This window comes from Zosterops lateralis (assembly GCF_965231275.1).
Source record: "Zosterops lateralis genome assembly, chromosome: 1".
Taxonomy (NCBI): Eukaryota; Metazoa; Chordata; class Aves; order Passeriformes; family Zosteropidae; genus Zosterops; species Zosterops lateralis.
In genome coordinates this window covers 41,475,050-41,492,791 of record NC_139762.1, presented here as the reverse complement: position 1 = coordinate 41,492,791, position 17,742 = coordinate 41,475,050, and the positions used below count along the sequence as shown (strand labels likewise).

Sequence of the window (17,742 nt, the reverse complement as noted above, 5' to 3'; positions counted from 1 at the left end):
GAACAGAAGGAGCGGGTTGAGCCATGGACCCTGCCATTTTCCCGATTTCTAAATAAAAACCAGTGCCAACAAGCACAGCTGTGGCAATGAAAAGACAGAATAAATTGTACAGGTAAAGGATGATAACAAATGCTAGGGAGCAGGGATCCATCAAAAACAACCTTCTATAGAAAAGCAGATCCACTTAAAACCAAAGTTATTCACATCTTCCGGTGCTGTCTGGATTTGGATGAGTATCTGATGCTATGAAGTTGGCCCTCCATCTCCAAACACCAGTCCAGTCACATTGTAAAAAGCTGCCTGCAACTGAAAACCTCCTCTCTTTGGAGACTGCATCAATACACTTCTAAAGTTCCCAGCATAATTTTGTTGGATTTCACAAAGCACCATCACTAGGCAACCACTTTTTGGTGGGCTTCAACTGATTGCTTAAGACAAGTTTCTTTCTGCTATATCCATCGTCTACCACTCCTTCCCTAGGGGTGTTGAAATCTGTCAACATTTCTTAAGACAGAGGCAAACAGTTTTATTTCTACTTGACCCCGTGGCAAAATGGTATTGCTTTCCCTCACTGCCTCTAAATGTCTCAGCAACCATTTGCTTCATATTGAAACCGAATTGGTGATTGCCCGGAGTCTTGTCTATTGAAATGGATTTAAATTCTAATCCATGACTGTACCAGACTTTTTTTAAGAGTATTTGAGTTGCATTTTAAAAGCATCTAAAGCCTTTCATACTCATTCCATGTACAACAGCAGCAACAAAAACAGTGTGGGAAAAGAGCAAGTCTTTAAAAAAGTTTTCAGGCAGTGGAGAGGCCTGGAGCCCTGAGTCCCACAGTGCCCTCCAGCTCCCCACCAGCACAAGACGTGGGCCTGGAGCATGGGTGAGCTCTTCAATGTAAGATGTGCAGGCCAGAGGGGTGCAGAGATCACTCAGCCCCTTAGATCCTACAGGCTGCAGCCTGTGTGTAAGGGTGTAGCCATTGTTTCCTTTTTTTGGAAGATTTCTCTGCTTCAGAGTCCAGAGATTGCAAAGAGGATCAGGAAAAAGGATGTGTGCACACTATGCAAAGTGAAATGTGGAATGTTTCAAAGAGAATCTCTCCTCAGTCTCCTTCTTTCCTGCTCTCTTTTTCTTTTTGTCATTTTACTCTTAGCCACCTCTCCCCACTTTATGACAATCTCTCACCATCAGAAAAATGTTTTAGAAACACATATTTAATTTCTCCAGTCCTACTGTGAGATTTGCTGAATCTGTCTTGACTTCTAAAGAGTCCCATGTGCTGTTGCTTCTTTTTAAGACTGCTTACATTTTACAGATGGAATAAGACATCGGGAAATATTATTTTATCATATATGATTAACCTGTGGAAACTCAGGTTCTTGAATTAGGAAGTTTGCTGAAAGAGCTATGCTCCTATTTTACTTGCTCAATTAAAAAAAATTTTGCTTTGTACAACAGAGTCTTGTGAAAAAAGCTTTTCCTGCATAGAGGAATTTTCTCTATATAGAAAGATTGTACCAGGCAGGAATCTTGCTGAATCTTGCCTTATGCTGGACGAGCTGTATTCCTGTTTTGAAAAGAGTATGCTTTTTGACCACTCAGCATTTACCTTACTACAAGCATGATATAAACCCCACAGAGGAAATCACTACTACTGGAATACAACCAGAAAAAACAGAAATCTCACACCACTTGTGTGGAAAGTTAAAGCCCTGATCAGTGAATGTTAAAGTATTCATCTTGCAGATTTTTGAGTTGCCTATGAAAATTATTTAAAACAGCTAGCAGAAGGTGTGTTTGTGAAAAACAGTACATAATATTACATCAGTGCCAGAAAAGAGGTACTGCTGCCAGTTTTACACTATTCCAAATAAATCTTGTCCACACTTTGTGTGAGGTATTTCTCATTTGCACAGCAATACCACACAGAAGCTCTAGTCACTGACGTGGACTCCACGGTACCAATAGTTAAATTGATACAGGCAAAAAATTACTTCTTTCCTACAGAAGGTAACGAAGGGATCCAAAGCAGAAGATTGACCTAAGAGAGATAGAAGTGTTTTAGAAGTCTATCTAAACTCAACTGCCATTCTTTCATTCACTTTACTATGTTTGAAATGCCTAAGTTCCTTCAGTTCAAAAATCATCTGATACACCATTTTGCTTCACACAACTCATTTGGAGTTTGATACACCTAATTATGCTCATATGATACTCCTAATTATGGCATAATTAGTTAAACTCGGTCTAGGAAAGTCTGAAAGCTATTCAGAGCAACATCACTTAAATCAAGAGCTATTCAGTATGAAACAGAGGTCACGTGGACAGCCATAATTCTGAATATTTTGTAACGTTATCAAAACATTAGGAAACCAGGAACCATATCAAATTAAGAGGACAGATTGTTTTACAATGCAAAATCCTGGGTAAAAGGAATTAATAATAATAATTAAAAAAATTAACTGTGGTTGTAAAGCAATCATGGTATTATAGTATTAGCCTATGGGGTTAACTATTACACCATAGGAAATAGTTCCAGTGCCAGAATGCTTAAAATCAGTATTCAGATGTGCTCTGGTCAACTCATCCAAAAATCTCAATCAAACAATCTCATTTGAATTAAACAAGACTGAGCTGCCCACACATTATGTTTACAAAAGACTGATAACTATTGAACTAGCAAAATAAAGGTCCATTTTAGAGAAGTTTTAAAACTATTTAACAGAGTGGTCTTCCCTTCCTTTCCACCTTTTTTGAACAGTAGCTCAATGAAGATTCCTTTTGTTTAAGGAAACAGTGTTAGTAACCACGGATCAGAATCAGGTCCTAAATGGATAAAAACAAGTAGCATAACTAGTAGTTGGGAAGCGGGACTGACTGAAGCAATTAAGAAATAAACTTCTATCGCTTCTTGGAGCTCTAGGTCAATACAGAAGACCATGTGTCTAAGCCATCAAAACTGCAAGTTTGTGTTTGTTAGAGAAGTGAGAAACCTCTTGTGCACAGTGAAAACTCTAAATGTCCCTTCTTGCTTAACAAAAGAGATGACCTCAGGCAAGGTAAGAATCTTGCAATGAAAAATCCCAGTATCCATCACAATTTATGTGCAGGACCCAGAGGTGCTAAGGCAGTCTGGAAGCATACAGGGTGGATCACTTCAGCACAGAAGGGCTAATATGAAATGCATCACCAGCTTTTGGTTAGGAGCAATTGGAGCCAGTTTATTATTTTAGTCAGAAAAAACCCTGAAAAATCCTATCTTGCTGTGTGTTTTATCTTCCATTGCAGAAAACTAAAACAGCAGCAGCAAATAAACCTTGTACCAATTCAATTTGGAAATCACAAGTTCAGCAAAAATGCAGAGACACAACAAATTATTGAAGTTACCAGGTTTGAAAAGACCTTTATAGGAAGACAAGGTGAACTAGAGGTGTAAATAAGTTTTTAAAATTGAATAAGTTTTCTAAGAAAGCTTTAAAACAGACAAATTACAAGGTGAAGATATAACAGAGATTTAGAATGTCATTTAACCATGGGAATTCAAACCAGGGAACAAGGCTGCTCACCTCTGGGACAAATCCTCCAGCTCCCCAGGAAATCTGCTAGAGTGTGAGGAACTGATAACTGTTGCAGCAGCAGGTGGACCAGGGCCCCATGGAAACCTTTCCCACAGCTGTGCTTATGATGATGCCAGAAGGCACTGAAGGCCTGTTACATAAATCAACAGGGATGCAAAGGCACGAGGAGCAGGACACACACGCAAGCTTCCCAAAACAGGCCAAGTGCCCCAGGCATAAGGAGAAGTGCGTAACAGAGGCTCTGCAATATCTCTACAGCAAGGATGATGAGGATGATGAGGATGGCCTTGTCCTCTTGATCTGCAAACCATGGCACAGGTAAAACAGGCCAACACCATAGACCCATCACTTCTTCCTTTCCTTCCCATCTAGAAATTGTCCCAAAACATATGATATTTTGGTAGTAATACCAGTGTAAGTGACAGAGGTTATGAACCTTTTGGCTCAAAGTCAAATTATTGAAAAACTTTTCAGACTTTCAGAGTTTCTTCCATGATTGCCCTAATTTGTGTCTCCACTGCAAACAGTGAGTCAACAAAGAACCACCTAAAGAACTCAGATTCTGCAGTTTGTGAGCCTTCCCTTTTCTACCCACTCATCCATACTGGCAGGTTGATTTTTTCCTCAATCTGGACAAAAAAAAAAAATAAAATAAAAGAGACATCAATTTATTTTTTTGAATACTAACAAAACCCAATGGGAGAATCAGGCAAGAAGAAAATTGCAGGCTTTTCAATCTCCTATTGTAGGGAAGTATGCTGGAAAGACATTCATAAAATGAAATGAATGTAAAGAGTACATCCAAGAGTGCAGATTAGCGAGGAACGCATGTGTTAGGATTTGCATAATTCCAGCTGGTTGGTGGAACATTTCATATTAACAATAATGCTAAAAATAACGTATTTTGAATATACTTGAATAGACTACGCTTAAGCACTGCTGTTTTCTTCACAGTCTATGGGTGCTTTACCACAATCAAAGGCAGTGGCAGGGCAGGAAAATTCACCCTCGAGTGAGGCAGTTACAGACAGCGCTGCAAACAGCTACAGCTATTGCAGTGAAAAACGCCAACATATATAACCAAGCAACACAAAATTCCTCCACCTACTCATCAATAACCCTTTAAAGCCTGTAAGAATCCAGACATTAAGTTCTTGGCCAAGTGGAGTTCAGACTTGTTTGATAGTGGGTCTAAATTAAGCATCACAAGGAAGAGAGACTCCTGGAACTCCATTGTCTCAAAAATTCACATCTTTCAGGAGTCTTTACTTCAGTGCCTCTAAGCTTTGAACTGATAAAAATATACTCTTTTATGTTTATAGGTTGCTCTCTTTAAGGTTCTTCTACCCCTGGCTCATAATTTTATTTTGTGTCTTTTTATTTGTTGGGTAATTTTAAAGCCCAGCTCCTTCAATGATATGTTTATGTAAGGATTTCATTTTTCCTTTAAAATAAAAACCCAGATGCTCTTCACCTTCATTGTTGAAAAGAGGAGTTTTCAAAACATCTCCAAGCTGAAGATAAAAGACCAAAAACCAGAAGGCAAGTAAAAGGAATGTACATTTTCTTAAAGCCCCGTATTTTTTTCAGCCAACATCATGATGTTTTTGAAGTATAACACGATGTATAAAGGTTGGAACTGGAGGGGAAAAAAAAAAGGAAAACAAACAAACAAACAAATCCACAACCCAAAACCAAAAAAAATGTCTTCCCCTGCAAGCATGAAAATAGCTGTATGCCAATAAGTTAATGGAATTATACACATGCATAAGTGTAAACATGTAGGAATATTCACAATATGTGATACAAAGTTTTATTAATTTTTGTTTCTGTGTATTAAAAGTGAATATCAGCCTTGAGGATGTGATTGATCATGGCTCAGTCAACAGAGCATCCAAAAAAAACCTAAATCAAAAGTGTTGGATGTAGACATACAGTATGAAGAGGAAAAAATAGCACATCAACCAAGCTCTGCAGTTACCAGGTACCCAAACCAATAAATAAAATACAGCAGGGACCTGTGAATAGAAAATACCACTTATGTAAGGCTAAAGTTTGGGTGCTGAGGTGACAAAAAGAGGGAATTCTTGAACTGACAATCTTCTGAAACACGAAGGCAGCAGCCTCCATTAAACTCAGACTCAGTTCATAAGTCTGACTTACGAACGAACAGTAGATATTTGATTGACTCATTCATACCTCAGCTTTAATTTTTCAGTATGTCAGTAGCTTGATTTGCAGTCCCGGAGCACCTACAGCTCCACTGAAGTAGTAGGAGATGTGAGAATTCAGCCTCTTTGAAAATTCAGCTAAAGGCACTTGGAGTTATGAACAAAACGCAGGCTCAGTTGCATGCCTATTACTGTACCATCATTATGACTGCTCACAAATTAGGCACAGAGTCTCACACATGGTCTTAGTCATATGGGGGACAGTTTCAAAGACGCATCATGAGATGGTATGAATCCAACTCCCTGTAAAAGCACATACCTTTGAAAAGCTCACCCTGGGCTTTGAACAGTTATTCACAATGGTTCTCTTCGAGGATTTGGTGGTAATAGAAATAATTCCTTATATATCACTGGATAAAACCTCAAGAATATTGAAAAAAGGCTTAGGTTTTGTGCAAGAGGAGGGAAACTTCGCACATTGCTCCTGGGAAATCTGTGTTGCAATAAGAGGAACAATGTAGGGCAAAGATCATGCAAAAGTGAAAAAAATATAGCTGCTACACTGCTACATGAGGGACATCTCATTTTAGTCCCCTAGTAAATCCTTTTTTTTTTTTTTTTTTTCAGTGAATTCATGCCAGAAGGGCAAAAAAATAAGCTACCTTCCAGTTAAACCCATTCAAAAAATCAACACAATTTTGAACCATCCCTTGTTTGCTTTCATTCCATTACAGTTTAGAATTAACATAACCTAGTTTATTGGTTTTTCGTGCTCTTCAACATTTGTCGTTTTATGCTAGACCCAAAACTAAACTTCAGAAGCCAAAACTGGGGAAGGGCAGAGGGAGGGAGGCAGGCCCCTTACATTAATCTCAGGCAAGGGTTTCAGACTCAGACTCACATAGAATTCGCAGTAGAACCACACAGTTAGCTTTTAAAATTACCCAAATGTATTCAAAATGTTTGCTTAGCTGAATCTGTTATGCTTTGATAGCATCACTCCATGCCATAAGGGTATGGCAAGGAAATATAATATGAATGATAGCACTAATAAATTATCATTGTAAACTACAACCACACCTTTACATGATCTTCTGCTCTTTACTGTGAAAAATGCATTTAGACAACAGGTAAAAAAAAGTTCCTTGGAGTATATAATCTTCTGAAATGTTATGAAGTAATGGGAAAAGAGTGATTCGTCAGATAAAACTGTAATTTCATGTGCAGTTCTGATGAAGCCAACAGGAATTTTGTTGATATTTGGGGGATTTTTACTCTATCCAGATACTATTATCTACATTGTTATGACCTATCTAGATATTGCTATCAGGATTTTTTCTCTGAAGACAAAAACTGCATGCAGCTAAGCACCTTGTTCTGAAAAAAGAGGAAGAGCACAGGACAATAAGCTTTACAGCCCACACTGGATAACAAAGTGATACCATCCAGAGTCTGGGCAATATATTGGCCCAAATAACATTTATGACCTGTACCATAAATCTGCTTATCAACCCGCATTTGCAGTTTCATGAGTGTCTCTTCCTCTATTCCTTGGCTAAGGACAACTTTGGCTTGTTCCTAGGCTAATTATTGTTAAATATAGGTGGATTATTCAAATCAGTTTCAACATGATTTACAATAAGCCTGATCTCTAAGAGACAATTATGAAACAAAGAGTTGGACATCTGAATATTTTGTCTCCAAATTCATTAATCTCCATGGATGAATGTTTGATGCCATGGTAGATTTTGGTTACAAAAAGAATGTAAGATTCCTCCCCTTAAGCCCTATAAACCTTGATTTACGACCTAATCCCATACTTAGGGGAAACCAGGAAGGCGAGCAGAGCATAACAGTGATGGCCAGCCTTTACCCCGGGAACTTAAAAAGGTAGTTTGACATTCTGGAGACCAGATTTTCAATTTGAAAGCAGAATAAACCTGAACTAAAGATGTGTTGGAACACTGCCAAAATATTATTTGTCCACAGAACTTCTGCTAAGAAGAGGGAGGAAACATTTTGGAAGTTACCACTCCTTGATCATCCATGATTTAAGGGAAAAAAGTGAAGACCCCATTTGAAGAGTACATAACATTTGGAATAATTTCATGGGCAACTGATGATGTTATGTATTACCTAGTCTTCAAAATGTTAGCTTTCCCATTCCCCTTTTATTTTGCCAGAGTGTTTAAGCCTGAAGCTTTTCAATGAAGTTTTGTTGGGTTGTTTTTTTTTTAGCTTAGTTACAGGAATAGTCAGAAGTTTTATATTTTCTGAGTTGCATGTAAAGGACAGACGCTTATAGGTTCTAAGGGACAGTTAATTTTCTCTTAGTGCTCATACAAAGACAGGAGTGAGGACAACATTTTGCAGGCTTTGTACAAAGAATACCAGGAGAAGAATTGTAGTTATGCATTACAGTTCAGTCACTGCAGCTGGATACAATCCATATGATTTGCTTACATCTTCACAAGATCTTCAAGGCGTATCAGCTGCAATGCGTTATTCACAATGTCAAATATTCTAGACAGGCCAGAAATAAATCTGTCTATGAGCTATTACTAAGAAATCATCCATCAGCAACACAAAAGTAATCTCTCCTGTATTCTAGTCCAAAGTCCAATTGAGAAGGTCTAACACACTGAGGCTGAGATTGGCTGCTTCTGAGCTTGGCTTTTTGCCATTTTTTCAGTCATCCCATAAAGAAACAAGGAATTAGGCAGTGTGTTAGCTTGCCAAACCAATGACATCAAAAAAACTATTAGTCTTGATTGGATTATTGTGTTTTCAAGGAAGGTGATAAATAAAAAGAAAAAATATTTTACATTATGTACGTAGACACTCTTCATAATCTGAGGCATATCAGCTATTTTTTTCTCGCATTCTTCCTCTCTCATAAATCCTCTCCAAAGTGCTGATATGCATCAAATTCTAAAGGCTTGAAAGAGATGGGCATAGAAAAATAATCTAATTTGATACATTGCCACTGTGCCTGTATGGATGCAGAGCATAGGTATTGTCTTAAATTAGAATTTGTTTTCTGTAAGCCTGATGATAAGAGAAGGTTTTAGAGCCCACAAGCATTCATCCCTCTATCTGAAGAACTCCTATGTGTAGGTCACTGATAGAAACAGATAGGCTTGAGGGAGGAAAAGAGAAAGATATGCTAAGCATTAATAAAATTTTGGGTTTCTTCCTCCTCCCCAAATCATGTCTTCCTGAACATTTCGGACAAACAGAACATCCATTACTGTTGTCCTAATTTCTGTCAACAGTGAACTTCATTTCTCAATACAGACCTACAACGGCCACCACTGCAGTTGGTGAGAACACCTCTTTAATAGGACTAATGTCAGCCACTGCTGCCAATGCAGCCTTATAGCTCAGATCAGCCTGCCCTTAGACCACTTTGAGTGCAATCCCAGTTCCTCCTAACAGAAACAATCACAAAGGAGAAAGGAAAGCACAACTCTGAGTATTTTCTTCATCTTGGGATTTTTTCTTTTCAACAAAAGCAAAACAGCCAGCCCATGAACTCCCTCTAGAACAGGGTGTACTCAACTCATATGCTTCAGTCTCGACAACAAACAGCCTGCGCTGCTGGGCTTAATTGCTGTCTGGCAGTTCCAACACACAAACTTCTCCAGCAGTTTTCAGATGCTTCAATAGCGCAGCTCCCTGGAAAGCCATCAGAATCCATTCACTGTCCTGTTTTTTTCCCACTTGTCCTGAAGATTTTTCTTCCCAGTTCACTCTGGGTAACAAGTGTCAATCATCAAAAATGCTGCTTTGACTACAATTCCACCCAGATCATACTGCAGGAAAGTAACATCTTTGGGATAGGACTCATCTCACCTAACTCACTCTACTTCAGAGTTTAAGCATATATCCTTGGTTAGCCAGCTAATTCCCATCATAATCAGAATCTTCAGGCAGCTGAAGATTCATTTAATTCCAACATAGGTTTCTAAATTAAGTGCAATGAATTTACCTCCTTAACTCCTTGACTATAGAAGGAACCCAGACAATTAGCTCTGGCTAGTTGTTTCCTTTTTTAGATCTGGTTTAGCAGTGGTTAAATGATCTAGCTCCATGCAACAGTGTCAAATCCTGGTGGGAATTTGATTGGCATATATATTCTAAAAGATTTCAAATACCATTTTAGTGGCTCTCTGTTTACCCAAAACACCATATGTTCAGTAACTTCAAGCCAATCTCTAAGAAGTCTAGCTGAGGTGTTCAAATGTCTTAATCTGTTCTTTCTGGAAACTGGAAAAATGTACTTTATGAGATAATACAGCAGGGTCCATTTTTTCACATGACAATCAGCGATACTTTCTTTTATGTTGAGACTCTCATAGGGAACAAGGTGCCTGTATTTTTCAATGTATGATATTTGTCATTTTGATTTTTCATTGGGCTTTCAAATCTGCATTAAATTTTTGCTTTTAAACCAGCTGAACATATAAACACAAGTATAATTGATTTTGGCATTCAAAAGAAGAAATAGAGTCTCATGTATTTGGGGTTTCTATTATCCGAACCCATTTTAGCTACATGCCTTTTTTTTTAACATAATAAAATGATTATGCAAGAAACTACAGTGGCATGCTAAATCTTCCAGACATGAGAACAAATTAATGACTTAGTGGGTGAAACTCTGGAATGCTGACAACTGCAAGCTAGGCTTCTCTAATGTACTGGTAGCATGGTTAACAGCCTGCAACCAAAATGTCTTATAATCCTTATGTGAACCATCAATTTATGCCTTTAAACTTACACTGCTATCATACCATTAAATTCCTATTTTTTCCTTGCCAAAGCTTACTTTATTTTCTTGGGCAAATTCCACACTAACACAAAATGTTAGCCTGGGGTTGTTTGGAGAAAAGGTGTATATAGAAATGAAATGCACATCAAACTTTGTGGGCATTCACATAGAGTAAAATAGATTTAGCTTGCATGTTGAGATGCTGGAAGGGAGAAGTATCTGAAAGAGTAATTAAGAATAAAATATCATAAAAAGCCATGTATCCCTTTTATCTTACACCCTCTTTAACTTCCTGCTTTTCCTTCAGCTTCCTCCCAGTCAGATCTTCTTTCATATAACTTACATATTAACTACTTTCATGCTCTGTGTAAAAATAGTGTCAGGTTGTTCTAGTTTCTAGCAGGGCAATTACTGAGACGCAGGTGTTGTGAAAAAATAGATAAAGGAAGCCTTCTTTCAGAGCCTTGTCACTGAGAAAGAGAAACCAGATGTTGCTTTCCCTGCTCAGCCCCCCTCTATTATTGTACTTTTTGGCTTAGGCAATTCCCACATCTAGGAAAGTATAACTAAATGGTATCTCCATAAGCTCACTGAGACATCTGCTACTTCCTTGTGCTGGACATACTACCTGGACTTTCACACTGAGCCTGTTTCTGGCACTTCTTACATTTACCAATTCCCACCTGCTGAAACAGACACATCAGCCAACAAAGCCAGGCAGCTCTGGGGCCATCCCTGCCATGAGACATACTCTAAACCCATCCAAAGCCATTTTTCCTCCCTGCAGAAACCTATGCCAAGACCCCATCATTTTGAAATCTCTACTATAACATTTCATGGCCATTCCAAAAGACACCACTGCTTGCAGAATGTAGTTATAAAATACTGCCCCATAAACTCTGAAAACTATTCAGGGGACTATAAAATCATCACATAAACTCTCACCAGAAACAAGGGGGGGGGGGGGGGGGGGGCAAGTAATAGAAATTCAAACTTCTTGAAGGAAGGACAGTAAGTATGTTTTTTATTTTACAGTAATTAACACCACCTCCTTGTTACCTTCAGATCTTTTAAGGTGTCACATTAAATGATGCTCTTCATGAAAGTAACTTTTAGCCATTTCTAAAAGGCAGAAAAATTACTTCTGAGTAAGAAAGCTAAACTGCTTTTCTTAAAACAACATATACAAAAAGTCTTACAGGTGTGTCCTGACAGAAATAACTCCATCAAAACCCAGAGATATTACTTGGGTTTTATGCTTATAGAGTGATTTTCTATTCCCACAAAAGCCAATGCAAATTTTGACATCCACTTCAATGGTGACAGAATTTCACTCACTGAGTTAAATGACATTTATTAGATTTTCATGTTAAATGCAGAGGAAAATCCTGTTCAGGATTCCTGCTAATCCAGACTCAGAGTTTCTACACGACTAAAGCAAGAAAGTTGGTAACCTCAGATCTCTTCTAAACTGTACAGAAATGACCCAATTTCCCACATTCTTTTGAATACCAAATCTTTGAAGCCTGTGATGAGGGAGGAACCGCTATGTTGCACTTTGAGTTTCACTCAGTATTCTGACTGCAGTCTTTGTGAGTCTGCAAGGATTTACATTCATTGTCTCTCCAGAGTCACTTGCAAAATTATTTCTAAAAATTCTCTCTTTCAACTACTATTAGACACTGTCTAATACAGGAACAAGGAATTCCTGGCCCAAGGGCCAGATACAATCTGCAGCTTAATTTCAAGCAGTCTGCAGCCAAATGAGTTTGCGTGTGTGTATTTATTATTGGCTGAAATACCAAAGTGCTTATTGACATATGACTTGCCAAATGCCTCCGAGGGACCTAGCTGGTCGTTCTCAAGAAAAGGACCTCTACTCCAGGGTTAATAAACTGCAACTCAATCTCACAACTACCAACCAAGCAACACAGAAACATAATGTTGCAGATTATTCCAGAGTACATAAATGCAGTATTCCAATGTGATTGTCACACTGGTGCAAAGGACACCATTAGCAAAGCATTAGTGAGGCTACTCAGGGCTGGCAGCTTCAAATCAGTAAATGGCAAAGATGGAGAGGGAGGAGGAGAGAAAGAAGATATTACTATACCTTGAGCTTCAGAGTTCAGAGAAGATTTGGGGACTGCCAGGAAAACAAAGAAACAAAAAAAAGCATCTTTTTTGCTTTCAAACATTTTTTGAGCATTTGAAACAGAAAGTTAAGAAGAGAGAGTGCAATTTCTGCAAGGTTCCTTTTTAAGCAAACTGTACTTTTATATCAAGCAACATTAAAAGAGAATGCAATAGATTCAGAGGGAAAAAAAGAGTTCAGAACTGAGGAAGTTGCTCACATCCTCCTGTTACTTGATCTGAACCATCTCATATCCATCTAGGTTATTGCTGTTTCCTCTATCTGTCACAGATAAATGACTCTTCATTCAGTAAGAGCCACTGCTATGCAACAGCTGTGCTCTAATGGACATTTTTAAAGCTCCTTGGGTTGGCAGAAGCAGGGAAGGAAGGAAGGGAGGAGGGGAAGAAGAGAAGGAGGGAGAGAGGGAAGGCGGGAAGGCAGGAAGGAAGGAAGGAAGAGATGATGAGTTGGAGAGGCAAATGAGAGAGAGGCAAACGTAATGGGTTTACATTGTCACCCTTCATAAATCTTGATCATGTCTTCAACAAGATCTAGAAAAATTACAGTTTCACTCCAGGACAGGGATGTTCATTACCCAGGTTCAAACTGTATGAAAAATTACTGTGGGAGAATCACTCACAATTGATTTATGGCTAAATTGAGGGAAGTGGAACCGCCATGGCCAACCCACTGCCTTCAAAATATCTTCCAATCTTGCACCAACACTAAAAGCTTTGCAGGAAGCTGCTTCTATCATTTGTGTACCCAAACACAAGGCATTAACCCAGCACATCCCATTAATCATTGCAGCCACCTAGAAATGAAAGCTGTAATAAAATGGAGAAAGGGGGAAAATTAATAATTTAGTACTTGATCTCTATCTGGAAAAATATACCATTCTAAAATAAACACTTCTCTCTTTATAAGCCTGAGAGAGTCCTTAAAAATATTTATTAAAAAAAAAATCTAACCAATTTATTTTCTTTAAGAAAAAAAAAAAAAAAAAAGAAAAATCTTTCTGTCAGAGGGAAGACTCAGAGGCTTCAGAATATTTGTTTTTCCTATTTTTTAAAAATACCTAATTTCTTGAGAGTTGTTCAAGGCAAGCTAAACAAAGGAATGGCTTCATATAACAGATCGTTTTGGAGATCAGCTGTTCAATGTCTCCATATGCTTCAAATCAATACAAAGGGCACATGGATGTTTAGACTAATTTCTGTGCTCCAAGAAGTGCAAAAATATCTAAAGCCACATATTATATGCTCATCAGCAAGTTCATCATCAATAGACACATTATTTAAGAGCTGCATCATGCCTTCAGAAAAAATTTAACTTGTATAAAGAGTTAAATATATTCAAATAACAGTTTCAAACCTGGAGCATAAAGAAACTAAATACCAAACCCTCTGATGAGGCACATTTGTTGGGAGTTGGGTTCTTATAGGACTACAGCTGTCACCTATCCTTTTCACCTCTTAAAATCCTAAAGTTGAGGTCATGACATTAAGACTGAACTATTAATATCACCTCCCAAATCAGTCATAATTATTATCTTTTTGAACAACTGTGGGGTTTCATCCTGTCTCCCTGTGGGCTTATGCTATGGGATGAGAAGAGACTAAGTTCCTGACCTCTCACATCCAACATAAGCAGTATCCTCCATGCTTGTACCATTTATCCTTTTCTCTGTCTCCTAAAGCTATATTTTTGGTCTTTTTTCTGGCAGGAGCTTTCTAAGGCTCTTGAATGTTCTCGTCACCCTTTTCCCAATCCTCTTGTTTCAGTCACATCCTTTTTGAGCTTGGGAGGGCAAACTTGTGTACTGTGTTCCAGTTGAGACCTCAGGCACAGCTTTACACAAAAGGCTGTACAATATCTTCTCAGTTACTCAACTTCTTAGCAATCTTGAATGATGTGCAACCTAATATCACAGTTGGGTTTTGGCTGTTGTAATTTGATAACTCGTCCCTGCTGATCTCTCATACTCAACTCTTCTGGATCTGTCAGGACTGACTGTTCACACTCAATCGTTCTTTATTCACCACTGATCTTCATCCACTGTTCTGCCCCTTTGGTGGAAAACTTTAGAATTAATGCTTCTTGCTCCTCCTGAAGAGACCATGTAAGTATTTCCACACAGATTTTGCAATATGGTGGTTCCAGCTCTCTCTCAATAGATAGGTAAACAACAGAAATCCCTGTTAATTTGCAGATGTCCAAAGCCCAACTTTGGTCTCTTTCTGCCTCAACAGATTAGCCTAACCCTCTGCTTTGCTTGTCCTCCCCAGCTTTCAGTCTGATAATAGTATTTTGTCTGTTACTCCACAACGCTGGAGTTTCTGTAGGTTTTTTTTTTTCCTCCAAAGCTCTGTCACTCTCAGCATTTTGTTTCCAATTACTCATTACTTTTCTAATACATTCTCCATGCTAGAAGATCACTGAAACATTGGCTCTTATGGGAAAAAAAAAAAAAAAAAAAAAAAAAAAAAAAAAAAAAAAAAAAAAAAAAAAACCACCCAAACCAAACAAAAAAAAACCACCAAACCCACCAAACTAGTGGACAACATCATGCCTCTCTGGTACTTCACTATTGTTTTCAAATGAGGATTTCAAGTTGGTTGCCAAGTCCAGCTGTAAAGTGTTACTTAAATATATCACTGAATTAACTAATTATGCCTGTAACTGATTCACAGCTGAAGCTCTGTTTCCAGTAGAATTTATAGGAGACACAAGCTTCAAATCACTGTGAAACCCTGCCTCAAATCAAAGTCCTCTGGTACATGGGACCAATAGGTCTAGCAGAAGTTTGCCACTGGAGCACTCAGCAGTTTGTGCTTGAATCCCAGCCCTAGGCCACTCAGTTTCTGCTCACAGCATTCTGCTATCTTCAGTATTGCACTGCTCTCCTTTGCAGATTCAGCAGTGTTTCTGTATGACTTCTAGAAGCCAGAACATGCCCTGCTATTCTAGAAGCATGTCAAGGGTTCTTCTTGCCTCGAGGTCCTCCAGAATTTGAATTCAGAGCTCCAAAGGCTCATCTACCATGCAGGAATTCAAGACTTTGATATGGGACACAAATAAGCACTCCAAGAAGGACAGGAAAAATGAGTAGGACACAGTGTCTTCCATGATCTCTGCTGCATCAAGTAAGCAGCTCTATCAAGGATGTTTTTTTAAATCCTTCTGGTCCAAGATAAGGTCAGCTAGATGCTGTGTACCTTTGAGGATGAATGCTAAGAAAGAAAAAGCCAGAAGAATTCCAGTGACTCAACCAGCATTTTGGAGAAAGAAAACAAAGGAAGAAAGAAAACCTAGTGTGTCTGATGTGGTCCAACCTCACTTTCATCATCTTAGATGGAGAGACAGAGACTGCTGAAACCATAGCAGAAGCCAATATGACAGCAGGGTTATTGTAGATGATATCCGTAATAAAAAATGCAATAAAATTACAAGGATGCACTGGTGTTATTACACTTCAGAAATTAAATTCCAGCACTGAAAAACTCAAAGGCATAGACATATTCTGAAATCTTTCAGACAGCCCTCACTGTCTTTCCTCAGGGCTCAGTCCTGCCTTGCCTGAAATTAGAGCCTGCCTCCTTTCCAGTTTCAGCACTGCAAGACTAAACCTTGGCATCTTTGTCCCATGTAAGCATCCACAGGTCAGTGAAGAAACTGCAGCCACTCTCCCTTGGATCCCTGTCCCACACTTGTTTGTTCAGGAGTCTGTAACATTATCAATGTCTCATTATTGAATCAAATGCCACCGCAGTAGCTGAAATGCAGCCCAAAAGTAGGTACTTCTTGTCTATCTGCCCCCAAGTCAACAGCACACCGGGCAAAAAGACAACAACAAAAACCCCTGCAGGTGACAGCTGCATTTCATCATGACATCCACCCCAGGATCACTGTCCCTGGGTTGGGAATATAGCTCTGCTCCCAGCATGCTCCCCATTTGCCCGTCAGTTTAGTGCAGTGGGTGCTGAGTAACCCTCCCTCTTCCTTACATCAGCATCTTTAAGGCTTTAATATTCTGTTTGATCTGTTTGAGGTTGTGGGAGGAGTAAGCAATTTTCTGTCTGGCTTATTAGCTACATAGGAAATACTCCCCAATAGCCACATTCTGTAGCATTGCCTTTAGACCTCTTATCCATGACATTGTTCTGCCCTTTTTTTTTTTTTTTTTTTATAAGACATTTTTGTTTAACTTTACGCATTCAGACAAGTAGATATAATGCAAATAACCTGAGAGCCAATGTTATTTATAACTTCACTGCACATAACACCCTCATTCTCCCCACCACCCTTTCACTCTATAAAAATATAAAAGAGTAAACAGTCACTCCAGAAAAAGAAACCCAGGCATCCAGTGTTAAAACTGAACAGCTAAGGGCTTAGCAGCAGCAAATATAACTTCACCTCCTTGAGAATAATGCCTTGCTATTTAGTTTGGTTACAGATGCACTATGCTGCAAATACTATGCTGTGGTATCAGCTTTTCTCTACAATCTTTACCACAGGTTTGGGGGATTATGTAAGTGGAGGCCAAAGAACCCATTTTGGAGAATTGGAAAAAAAGCAAGTATGTTTAAGAATTATGACTTAAAAAAATTGTACAAATCAGAATAAAAATGCTGAAGCATAGACAGTGTAATGTGAAAAAAAAAAATGACAGGGCCTTCCCTGTCATGAAGGGAAGGGAAGGGAAGGGAAGGGAAGGGAAGGGAAGGGAAGGGAAGGGAAGGGAAGGGAAGGGAAGGGAAGGGAAGGGAAGGGAAGGGAAGGGGTCTAGCTGAACAACTTTAGAGGAACAGCTTTGCGCAACTTTCTCCCCAGATATTGTGAGCAGCATTTCACATCAGTCACCTGCAGTTTCTTTCAAGGTACTGATAAAGGAGTGTCACTTAAAACATAAACATCTAGTACTCAAGCCTCCTGCTCATCACAGATGAGGCATATCCCTGGTTCATCTCTGTGCAGGCTTACAATAGCTTCAGAGCAGTTGGCCAAAAATCCCAACAAGCCTGCCATCAGGCTGAGAAGTGAAAGGGCACTCAAATGTTTCTTTTGTCTTGTCTC

General features: G+C 38.8%; 1 protein-coding gene across 2 annotated transcripts in view; it reads right to left on the bottom strand.

The window, feature by feature from the left end:
• The window catches only part of LOC310916695 (uncharacterized protein), a 260,046-nt gene that overhangs the window by 197,174 nt on the left and 45,130 nt on the right, over window positions 1-17,742 (bottom strand). The gene's annotated exons all lie outside the window — the stretch shown is intronic.